The sequence below is a fragment of the Ambystoma mexicanum genome, chromosome 5p (assembly GCF_040938575.1).
Source record: "Ambystoma mexicanum isolate Mex_15411 chromosome 5p, UKY_AmexF1_1, whole genome shotgun sequence".
Lineage (NCBI taxonomy): Eukaryota > Metazoa > Chordata > Amphibia > Caudata > Ambystomatidae > Ambystoma > Ambystoma mexicanum.
Window position 1 is genome coordinate 1,259,595,917 of NC_090930.1, and position 13,673 is coordinate 1,259,609,589.

Below are 13,673 nucleotides of genomic sequence, written 5' to 3' on the forward strand. Positions count from 1 at the left end.
CCCTGTGGTTGCTGTCCCCCACTTTACCCTCCTTTCCCCTCCCCTCCTAGTGCGTCGTGTATAAAAAACCGAAAAAAATACAAAATAACAAAAATAAAAAAAAAAATAAGGATCTTTTCAGAGCCGCCTTTCACAGTTAAAAAATAGAAGTGAAGATAAATAATGCAGGGCCCTTTGCATTTCTTGAAAGTCCCCGGACAGTTCACGAACATAAAAAAAATTGGGTGCTCCCCTATTGTAACCATTGCATTTTTCTCTGGGAGGAACTGGTGGCTCTGAAAAGAGCCTTTGGGAGGTTTTTGTATGTCAAAAATTATAAATACTTAACACCTACTTCAAAATGGATGTTGTATTTCTAAAAAAGGTCGCAATGCATTTTGTAAATTTCTCAGAAAAATCTGATTGCCAGCATAAGTAAGATGGACTCCATCTCTGCAAAAAATGTATGTACTACGAAACATAATATTTTCGTTGTGAAAAGAGGACATGCCAAAATCTCTTAGGAAGGCACAAACAGCCTTATTAACATTACGCCTTGCTTTCTCCATTTGTGGACCACATGAGAAAGAACGAAGCGACATTTGTTTCTGCGCAATCCGTGAAAAAATTACTTTGGAGTTTGGAAACATGTCCATGATCTTCTGAAGTCCTTCTTTCATTGCAAATTGCAAAGCAATTCCAGACACATGTCCTAAATGAATTACAATTATGTCTGGATGTTTCACTATCTTCAAAGTTGCACAGAGAGGTAGCAAGTCCAACCACTTCATTCCACGCACTCCATGCCAGTGCACTTCCACATGTGCAAATCCAAGATCTATAGATACTCCACAGCTTTCTGCATGCACCTTCAACCAATGTATCCACGAGTCTCCAATAATCCACACAATCTGTTTTTTGAAACACTCAGCCATAGCTATCTGTTCTTCTCTCAGCAAAAAGAATATCTGATAAAACCTCTCCTAGCACAACACACTCACTAAACTTTACTGACCAATCCCTTGCTACATTCAATCTCATTTGCATGCCTCCCCACCCCAAATTCCCCGGATGTAATACGCGGTGTCCTAGAACTACCGCCATGTCCGCGAACATATCGTAACATGGACAGCCCTTCTACCATTTCCACTTCACTCTCTGTGCCATTCCCTCATTGGATGTAGCTAAGAAATCACATGACCATCCACCGATCAAATCCAAGACCTCTACATGTAACTACATCATCATAGATCAGCACTGCAAATGTATGGTGAATCTCTCGGAGTACAAGACTCATACCATTGGCAAGCGCGATCTACGAGAAATACTATACAAGTCTCCAAGATTTATACTTGCAGCTTCGTCCATATCCATATGCATGAACACAAACTACAGGTATGCATATTTTCTATACAGTACATGAACACATTTTCTAACCGACATTTACCTTGCATAATCTGTAAAATGAATCTACGATCATTTTTTCATTGTCCTAAAATGAACTGTGACTTACAAACCTTTATACCGTTTAATTTCTTCATACACACACACACAAGCAAATAATGTTAAACTAACATTTTTGAAATAAAATATATAGACTACATATAATCAAACAAAATTACATGCACACTATATGATCAAATCTCAAACAATAATATTTGTACAAACACATAATTGGTTTTAATTTTTTAAATTTATATAATTACTTACATTTATATAGGACAAGCAGGCTATGACATTGACTCACTATTACGTGGAAAAGCTTAGTTACAGGAATAGTGGTGTAGAGTGGTACATTATTAATTTCACAAGCCATAGTAAAGATATTTTCTTTCCTACAGTTAGTCATAAGATAGTTTTAATGGTTTTGAGGAAGGCGCTGAGCATTTCAATTTAAAAAATCTATGTCTATATTAAAAACAGTGCTATATACAAACCAAATTAATAATTTCTTTCTTTTACAATTGCAGTAAAGACCATTCTCCTGAAAAGAAGCAGCCGAATTTGAAGTACAAAGAACAACTAAGAAGCAAACTGCTCATTTTAGAAAAAAAGTAAGTAGAATATTACCATACTATTTGAATTATTACTCAAACACACTGTAAGGTTAATTCATGCTATTTCTGTGCCTAAAACTAGAGATTCTGCACCATTCTGACCAAAAATTCCCCCGTCTTAAACAGTGATTTACTGGGAGAATGGCCCACAAATTCCTATTTTTCGACACACAAATTACCCACTAGAATTTAAATGTTGTAGAACAAACAACTGTTTTAATTGTATAGCTTTAGATATACTGTTTATACTTCACCACACCACTGGCTTACTTTTTTTGTCATCTGAGCCCCAGTTTAGTAGCACATTAATTCAAGAATACCCATCCCTAGTAGTTGTACTTGCCCATGCACAATCACACACCATTACATACAACTTTATCATCTTACTCAAACACTCATGCACACAACACACATGCATTGCAGAGCACCCCAACCCATAGGTCTGTATTTTTTTCAGCAGACCCTAAAGAATGCCTACCAAAAAGCAACTCTGTAGAAAGGAACACAGAAGTAGAGCACATGAAAAGAAAAGTCTACAACATAAACATTCATCTATAGCAGAATTTGTAAAAAAAGTTGAAACACAACAGCTAATACAGTCATGTAGTGAAACAGAAGAAGTTTCAAGTACAAAAACTTTGTCTCCTCTATCAAAAAGTAAACAACCGAAAAAACAATTAACAGAAAATCAACTATCACTACAAATAAAACTTCTTCTATAAATCTTGATATAGTACAAAGTAAGCATACCAAGAAAAAGTATTTTAGCAAAAATGTTCTATCACAAAGTCCTTCAAAATCTTAGAAAAACAGGAGAGAAACCAGCTTCAACACTTCAAACCTATCGTAGGAAAATAATCTTAGAAGCGTTGATAGAGAGTGCAATTCTTCTCAAAAGAAAGTTATTTATTTTAGTGTTAAACAGAATGAAACCAATAACAAAACTAATAACTAAATTACAAAAAAGACTTCTCAATAAAAGAAATGTCAACAGAAATAACTTCTTAAATATCTGTGGCGGTGAATGGAGTCACACTACAAGCACAGAACCATACTTTAATGAAGAAGTGTACAAACAAAAGCAAACAAATACAATTGCCATACATAGCAGTGGTCGAGGTTATGAAAAAGTTAATAATACCATAATGGAACAAGAAGTACTCCTTATAAAAATATGTCCTGAAAACGAAGATTTACCCCTCCAGTCAACTGAATGTGAACATCTAGGGAACAAATGGCCATGCACGTCAATGTGTAACATTCCCAAAAAAATGTTCAAGTGTTTACGCCAATTCCTCAATCAATATGTGAAAAGCAAAGACAAAATCAAAATTAAACTACTGCAAAATATGGATGCTTGTCCAGTACGCAAGTACACAGGACTACAAGGACATTCATTGGCCTGCATTACAGGACCTACTTGCAAAACAACCTTCCATGATATCAAAAGGATATCAACACATCATGCAAGTATAAGAAATCTAGTTTATAAACTGTACTATGCTAAAAGTCCTGCTTTAGCACTAGCCAATTTAAATAACATTCTTCTACATGGTATAGCAAAAGACCTACTAGAAGAAATCCACTATATCCAGACAAAATATTTTGGAAGTGAAACCCACTTACAAGATGAATTAGCTGTAAACCAACTCCGTAACAATTCTGCACATGGCAAACTTTCAATACACACATACAAAAAGAAATACTAACATTTGAAAGTACTTCAGCTGAAGTACCAAACCATGTGCGTGTATGTTGCCGCAGAACTTTTTATAAAAGTAACACAAAAACTGTAGACCTATCATACAAAATAGAAGACAATGAAGATTCTAAATGGTTTGAATTAGCTCTCTACCTTATAGCAGAAAACAAATACGAAATAACTGACCCCATAATATTTTGCAGTTACCGCACTACAAAACTTGATACAACCAAACTCCTTCACGTGCTATCACAAATAACTTGGAATTATATCCACTACCAAAACCCCTTCAACAACTTAATTTATATGAGAGCATCATAATTCAAACAGTGCACTCATTTCGAGCAATAATACGCCTTCAACCCAAAACTGCAAAATGACCTCCCTCTGAAATAGTGAAAGGTATTCGTGGAAAAGTAGTGTATTTACCATTAGATCTAAAACAAAATATGCACACTCTAGGAGTGCAACGTCTAATGCAACAATCTTTAATTATCTTGGTAAATGGAGTACCTACAAAAGACAAACAAATTTGGCAACAACTGGTAGTTTTACATAAAGTTAGAGAAGCCCTGCAATATCTTAAAGAGAATAATGAATATTACAAAGAAATTAATATTGAAGAAAACTTGAAAGACACAACTGAAATAATTCAAGAGACACAAGAAGCTGGTCAATTTGAGCTCCTAGATCCTGCTACAATATCAAACACTTTAGACCATTATACAATTCATCCATTGCACTCTAATGACACCATAGAAGATGCACTGGAATCGTACCAAATGTGTCAAACAAAAGGATCACCAATCAGCATATGGGAAAAAAGTAAAGAAGCACGTGCTTTTCCTCTACTCTTTCCTACTGGCAAAGGAGGAAGATACGATGATAGACCTATTCAAATATCAGCATCAGAATATCGCTCATTACGAATGTATTCTGAAGATCCCAGATTTCGACAAAATGTGGAATACATATTCCACCTACTCTTTGAAAGTGAACTAGCAACTTTTTGTCACGGAGTTGCACACATATTAAAATCAGGATCGCACTTTCAAAATATGACAGCTACACAATTATTACAAAAAGTTCAACAAAAAGATGAGGTTTTACAAGCAAATCTTACAAATCTATTAGCAAATATGCGTGGTACTAAAGAGTACTGGTTTCGACGTCATGGAGATGTACGTTGTATGATCAGAAACCTTGGCCCACCCATTTGGTTTGTTACATTAAGTTGTGCAGAATATGCATGGGAAGATTTACATGCTTGCCTACGCATATCAAATGAAAACAAAACAAACATAGATATACTAACACCTGGAGAACTTTGTTCTCAGGATCCTGTTAATGTTTAAAGATATTTTCACCATCGCTTCATTGCTATGCTACATTTTACTTGTAATAAAACTGTTCCTCCCCTTGGAGAAGTGCAACACTTCTTTTGGAGAAAAGAATATCAAGCCAGAGGAGACCCACATGTCCACATGCTATTATCGATTAAAGATGCTCCTAAATTTGGTCAAGACAGTGATGCCACTGTTTTACAGTTTATTGAAAAATATGTCACTTGTGAAATTCCATCAGAATCCACAAATAGTGATCTTCATGCAAAAAATTTACAATTCCAAAGACACAAATGTGGCAAATACTGTTGTTGCAAATACAAAATCAAAGGGAAATACTACACCAAATGCCGATTTGGTTTCCCTAGACCAGTTACAAATACAGGTCAAGTGAACAACCTCATGTCTTCAGTTAGACATAGTGTTAGAGGTAAGTCACCTAAAAAAAAATATTGCATAAAAAGTAAAGAAGAAGAAATATATATCAATGATTACAATGCAATCATTGCCCACCTATGGAATGCAAACATAGATGTGCAGTACATTGCAGACAATTCTACTGCAGTTGCACGATATGTCACAGCATACTTAACCAAATCAGAAAAGACAGAGCTCCAAGAGCTCTGGAATGACCTGTCATCAGATAAAACAGTGTCTCAGAAATTATACAGCTTGGACATAAAAATGCTGTCCCATAAAGAATGTGGATCCTATGAAGCAGCTGATCGATTAACTGGTACTGCATTGTATGGTAAATCAGAAAATATATTATGGCAAAGTCTTGGTCCAGCTTAATCTAGAAAAAGAGTTCTAAAATCATACAAAGATATAGAAACAATAGCCAAACATGATCCCAACAGCCAAGACATTTTAAAAAAAACAATTTATTGGACACATACTACCCAAACAGGAGTACCACTTTGGAAACCATGTGTCTATACCACATAGCCCAAAACTACACATACACAAATAATATAAAACCTGATGAACAAAACCATAAATACAAAGTGACAAACTGTGAAGGCAGCTTAGTAAAACTCACCAAACCAAATTTAATTAATCATATCAAATTGTCATTAAAGACCCCTCAACATAAAGAAGTATATTACATGTCCCTGCTACAACTCTTTAAACCATGGAGAAAAGAAGAAGAAATATTAGATAACTATGACTCATATGAAGACGCTTTCAAAGCAAAACAAAGCAGTATAACTGATGTAAACTTTGCACAGTACAAACCAATGTTGCACAATGAACAGCAACACTAAGAAGAACTCCAGGTCCAACTAGATAAGGACACCCCTGACAGTAGTCAACCTTCTGTCACAGGAAGCCAAGAACCACTGAGAGACCCACTAATAACAAATGAGGCAGAATTAGCTATGATAGAAGTAGAAAACACCATGTGTCAGTATGAACATAAAGAAGACTTAACTATACTACAATTAAAGCTAAACAATGAGGAACGTAGCATTTTTCAAGAAGTAACAAAAGAAAATGCACATGGTGTACAACATGAAAACAAAGAATGCACCTGTAAAATTACAAACCTATACTATTGTATGTCAGTGGTGAAGCTGATTCTGGCAAAACATTCCTAATCAAAATCATCAGTAAGTTCCTTCAACAATTGACAAACAACACACTGTCTGCTGTTGTCACTGCCCCCACAGGTTTAGCTGCCTACAACATAGGAGGTGTCACTTAACACTGATTACTACTCCTGCCAGTATGACACCAAAACAAATTAGATTATTACAAACTTTCTGCAGAAGCTGCAATGGAACTACGCAGAGTATTGAAACGAATGAAAATGCTACTAATAGATGAAGTGAGCATGGTGTCCAACCTAATGTTGGCTTTGATTCACTACAGATTACAAGAAGTACTCAAAACAAACTATGAAGAGCTCTTTGCAGGAAAACACATTATTGTTTTCGGAGATCTTCTACAATTGACACCAGTAAAAGGTGAGCCTATTTTTAAAACATTAGGACACAAACTCTGCCGTAAAACTGTTGGCAGCATTGGAAATGTCAATCTTTGGCAACATTTCCAATACAGAGAATTAACAGAAAACATGCGCCAATCTGCAGATCTCACTTATGCCAACATCTTAAAAAGTATCAGAGTTGGTATACTGTCTAAAGAAGCAGAAGAAATATTGAAAACCTGGCACATTCATGCACTTTATGGTGATAATGCATGTGCTACAGATGTTATGGAACAATTAGCCCACAAAAATGTCAATTGTATGGCCTTAATGCCAACTCTTGCAAGCTGTTTCAAATTCAATGAAATAATGTTAAGTAAAGAAATGCAACCAATAATGGAAATTAGCGCCACAGACAAACTAGATGTACATGGAATGACACTACCCATGTGTAACCAAGCCACAACAAGACTAAATAGTTTAGAAAAAACAATCTCAAACACAGCAGGCTTAGAAAAGATATTAAAATTATCCTTAAATTGCAGAGTAATGCTGAAACGTAACCTTGACGTGGACCAAGGACTAGATAATGGAGCAATGGGTACAGTTGTTGGCTTTCAAACATACACACGTGACAACAAAATTCAGTTTGTCAATATTCTCTTTGACAAACTTTCAGAAGTAAAATTAATAGGACGCTCAACAGCTCGATTCCTTCTCTTCAAAGACATGTATGTACGCAGAGAACAATTTTCTCCAACTCTTGCATACGCTGTCACCATTCATAAATCACAAGGTCTTACCCTAGACAAAGCAATGATACACATTGGTAACACAGTCTTTAAAGAAGGCATGAGCTACATAGCAGTATCACACTTACATACAGTTGACGGTCTATTTCTAATCAACTTTGATGCAAGTAAAATAAACGCTGATATTCCTTGCATTTTAGAATACAATAGACTTCGCTCACTATACACCCCCATCTAAACACATATTCTGTTCCACAAAAAGTAAAACGTTATAAAAGAAAAATAAATCAAACAGAAATGCAACAGGATGTCACTGCAAATCCTCCAAAGAGAGTAAAAGAAACTAATACTTCATCAAGTACCACAAGCAAAAAAGAATCAATTAGGGAAAGTAAACCAGGTACGTCTTCAAAGAAGGAAGACAAACTCCAAAAAAAGCAGTCAGATACAGAACTACCTAGTCCATTTAAACTCTCAAATATAGTTGGTGTAAATTGGTACGCAAATGTAGCAATTAATATTCTTTTTCCATTACTACCAATTGTTGACAAAATTTACTTGCACAGTACAGACCCATTGTGTTTGCAAATGTTAGTACTTCACAGAAACGCAACAAACAAACCTGACATCCCATATAGTGTTCATGGAATAAGACAACAATTGGACTACTGTGCTGGAATGGTGAAATTCACTATAAACTCACAGGAAGATCCACAAGAATTTCTAATGTACTTACTATTAGTACTGGAAAACAAAACCATACCTATAAATGAAATCTTCCCGATTTCATACATGTGGAAACATACATGCACTCTCTGCAACAATGTGACACAAGAACAAATCCCCAATGAACGCTTTGTGTATATATCAATACCTAATAGTGAATCCGTTCCATTTCAGCAACTAGTACAAAATGCACACCATGGTAGATTATGTTCGACCTGCAATTCAGATAATCGCTCCACGTTAGTAATACAAACACATAGTAAATACGTAATACTAATGCTTCTACGTTACAATGCAGATGGTACCAAAAACAACTGCAAATTGACTGGATTCACACATGGTCAAATATCACTTGGTAGGAAAACCTTCACAACAATAGGTATAATCTACCACGCAAGAGCCACAACCAATTCAGGGCACTACACTGCATATATAAAAAATAAATGTGGATGGTTTGAATGTAATGATAGTACCATTACTCTAAAACAGAGATTACCAGCAAATCTTACAAACGTTTATTTAATGTTCTTACAACCAAAATTTGATAACTAAACTGTACTTAAACCTTAAGTACACTTGTAGTAAAACAATTTAAACTGTCACAATATTCCAAAAGCTATCTAACTGCCCAAAGATGCTACAACAACTAATCAGATAAATTAATACCACTCAAATAGAGAATAAAATAGACAGTTAGAATACGCCACTTGGCATTTAACTGTCCCAAAATTTAGAAATATCCAAACAGATAAATCAATACCACGAAATTATATAAACAAAATAAACAGTTAGAATACACCTACTGGTATCTAACTACTCCAAAATTTTACAATATTCAAACAAATACCTAATATCTTACTGCTCCCAAAAACTGGAACAATCCAATGTATAAAGCATTAGCCAGAAACAACAAGTAAACACTGAAAACAAACAAACAAATAAACTGTAGCATAACAGAAAAAGGTTTTTTTTAATCCAACATGGATTTTTTTCTCCCACAGAACCAATGATTTTAGCAACAAACACAGAAACTACTAAATATGAGGGTAAAATAAAAGAAGAAAATGTTGATTGTACAATGTAATAAGTCTTTATAAAATACTAATACTAACATGCTATTTTCTTTTATCACATAAATGAACAAGAAAAACATGGACTCCCGTTACTAAACCAAATAGTAAGTATAACATGATAAATACAACCATCACAGTATATCACACCCATACTGGCTTATAACATTGTTCCTTATAAATTTGTTTTTGACAGAAAGTTATAAGCACTATGAGTGTGATATGCTGCGGTGCTTGTGGCCAGGGCATAGACTCTTGGGTGCATGGCATATGAGTGTGATATGCTGCAGTGGTTGTGGTCAGGGCATAGAGTCTTGGGTGCATGGCCAAATGGCCATGCACCCAACATTCTATGCCCTGGCCACAACCACCGCAGCACATCACACCCATAGATTCAAGCATTGCAACCATTTTAATGTCCGCGGACACAAGGAAGTTCTTAGAACACTTTCAGCTTGCCAACGAACAATACAGACAACATCTTCAGGACACCCCCTGCGAACATTCCAGGACCCCACGAGTGTTCTTAGAACACTTTCAACTTGACACCGAATCCATTCTGTTTATTTATGCACATTTCAGAACAGCCATGTTGTCCGCAGACAAAATCGAACACAACAAAAGCGTCTAGCACATAAAAAAAATACAACATTGCACCTATCTCAAACTCCCCCACCCTCCCCAAACACTCTTACACACCAACACACTCCACTAAATTCAATTTTTAAACCAAGTTTCACCTCGCTGTCCGCGGTTGTCCGCGAATGCAAGATGTCGGACGCCACCAAAAATCTGACGCGCTCCACGCCCCACGCCGTACATTCAGCGAAAATGTCGGATGTCCGCGGACATCGCGCAAGCCGCTCGGCCAATCATGGCACTCTCCGCGGAGCGAACCGGGAAGTCCGTCCACGAAGTGAACGGAGATTTCACACATTTTTTTGCCTTACATTTTGGTGCCTCCATTTTTGCACATTTTGGTGCCTTATGCCTCCACCGCTAACAAGGTTGTTACTGGGTGCATGGGCTTCGGCCATGCAGCCAACACTGTACAGCCAAAAGTACATACACATGTGATGTCATCAGTGATGTCATCAATGATGACATCACATGTGTATGTACTTTTGGCTGTACAGTGTTGGCTGCATGGCCATCTTTGATGTCCTGGGTGTCAGTCCTAGCAGTGCACGGTGGTGGCGCGAGTTATGGTTGCTTAGCTTACCATAACCGGCAAATTTCAAGGGTTTTTTGGTTTTACTTGGAACCATAACGTCCCTTTGACAAAGTTTTTGCACTGAATTTCATAGGTTTTTATCAGTGCAACTTAACCATAACGTCCCTTTAACAAAGTTTTTTCACTGAATTTGAAAGGTTTTTAGCAGCGCAACTTAACCATAACGTCCCTTTAACAAAGTTTTTTCACTGAATTTCATTGGTTTTTAGCAGCGCAACTTAACCATAACGTCCCTTTAACAAAGTTTATTCACTGAATTTCATAGATTTTTAGTAGTGCAACTTAACAATAATGACTTTGACTTTATATACATATCATATTGAACTGACTGAATCTCTTCTACTGTACTTGATGTCCGCGAACTCATTTAATGTTCGCGGACATGTTCGAAGAACAGTACTACTACCTAAAAACTCTGGGGGGGTATGTTTGATTGTTATATCATAACACAGGAACATTTAACAAATTCAAAAAGAAGCACACAAACACATTATATGTACTAATACATAAGAAATGTAACCCATATATACAACACACTAACCATTCATTTAAGTGCACTATGTTCTAAAATGGAATATACCACAAGAAAATAAATTGGCTTTCAACATAATTACCTGACAAACACGACAGAACTGAGAACAAGAGCAGACCCACTGAGGACATAGGACATATCTTACCTGAAATAGTAAGTGTACTTAATTTTATTCATATATTTATAAACTTTCTGTATTAGATAAAAAATATATTATCTTTTTTTTTTACTCTCACAGAAATGTCTAGTACTCTGGAATGGCTAGAGGAGCATTTCCCACATGAAGAAATGTCACAAGATAGTGAAACTAATGGTAAACACTTCATAATATAAACCATTTAATTATTATTATTTTGTAAACATTTAACATATATATTTTTTTTTTGTACAGAGCATACCAAAATAGAAAATACTTCAGAAAAACCTGTTATGGATAACACTTTTCACAGTATAGAAGAAAAAATGGATTTATTGTTGACTAATTTTAATAATTTGAAAACTTTTCTGGAAGATCATTTTAAACCAAAAACCACGTACCATTGCCCCACATGTACTTGCCCCTCCTCACCATATCCCAGTCAATTATCCCCAAACCCTCTCCATAACCCAAAACGTTTTGAAGAGACTTCCATCCCTTCTTCACCTAATAACAATCATGTTGAAACCCCTAATTCTCCTGTTTTTGTTTCTGTTTCTGCCTCACCTTTTCTGTCATAAATTATTAATATATGTTAAATAAAGTTTCATTTTTATATTGTGTTGTAAATATTTTTGTTTTTTAAAAAAAAAAAACAATGTAGGTGTCCGCGGACAGTGCAGGTGTTCTGAAATGTTCGTAAATAAACGAAAATGGAGGTGTCCTGAAGAACACTATACCTGTTCGTACTGTTCGCTAGCAAGATGAAACTATTCTAAGAACACATGCGGTGTCCTGAAATGTTCGTAAAAAAAAATAAATGAAAGTGTCCCAAAGAACACTATATCTGTCCGTAGTGTTCGCTATCAAGTTTAAATTCTTGTAAGAACACAATTGGTGTCCTGAAATGTTCGCACGTAAACGAAAATGGAGGTGTCCTGAAGAACACTATGCCTGTTCGTAGTGTTCGCTAGCAAGTTCAAACTGTTCTAAGAACACATGCGGTATCCTGAATTGTTTGTAATTAAACAAAAATGGAGGTGTCTTAGAGAACACTATACCTGTCCGTACTGTTCGCTAGCAAGTTGAAAATGTTCTAAGTACACAATTGGTGTCCTGAAATGTTCGTACATAAACGAAATTGAACGTGTCCTGAAGAACACTATATATGTTCTTACTGTTCGCTAGCAAGTTTAAACTGTTCTAAGAACACACGCAGTGTCCTGAAATGTTTGTTTCACGTGCGCCACAATTTTAATTAGTTCAGGACCCGAACAGTGTCCGTACAACATCAATGCGCATACGCTAGCCAATCTCCGTGCATTTGGTGTCCTGCGGACATGCGCTTCCTTCTCGGACTTGTTCGCGAGCGGATCATATGACCGCGCCCACGCTGATCGCGTGTTCTGAATGCGGACACTGTTCGGGTCCCCGAACAAATTAAAAGTACATTTTCAATTAATCCATAATATTTTTCAATAAAATCTCACCATGGCACAAGTCCCACATAGTAATCCTGAGTTTCTACATACCTTTTGAAACTTTTCAACTTTTTTCTGTATTCGATCTGTCCGCGGACAGCGCGCATGTCCGCGGACCGCGCACAAGCACCCCTATAAAAGACCACGCCCTAGAGCTCATTCTTATTGTGTTTCTGGCTTTTCTACAGAGCACAGCGCATTTTGCTGCCAACTGCAGATTTCCATCGCATCTTTGATGGCATCCCTGGCTGCTGAACTGCCACCTGTTGCTGCACCTGCTTCAGCACCGCCCCCACCCCCTCCACCACCACCACCTCCCCAAGGGCCTGAAGAGGGGAACAGGAATGAGGATGCGGAGGAGGAAGAAGAGGATGATGAGAATGAGGTACAGGAAAACCCTACTACCAGCACTAGGCATGAGTCTTGGGTGTGGGGATTATTTACCATTCATGGGAATGTTCCTAAGGCTCGTGCAAACCGTGTTACCTGCAATGAGTGCAAAATGGTACTCAGTCGCGGGAAGCACGGTAAGTATAGCTTTGGGACCACTACTATGAAGTGACACCTGAGGTCATTTCACTCTGGGGCTATTCGCAGGGTTGTACCTTGCGAAGAACGTAGCAGGTTGATTTCCTTTACTTCATCCTCTGTTTCTGATCCTGTCACCACAAGGACCACCTCTGTGGGACAGCGTCTTCCTCAAGCTGCCTCACAGGCCATACAGAATG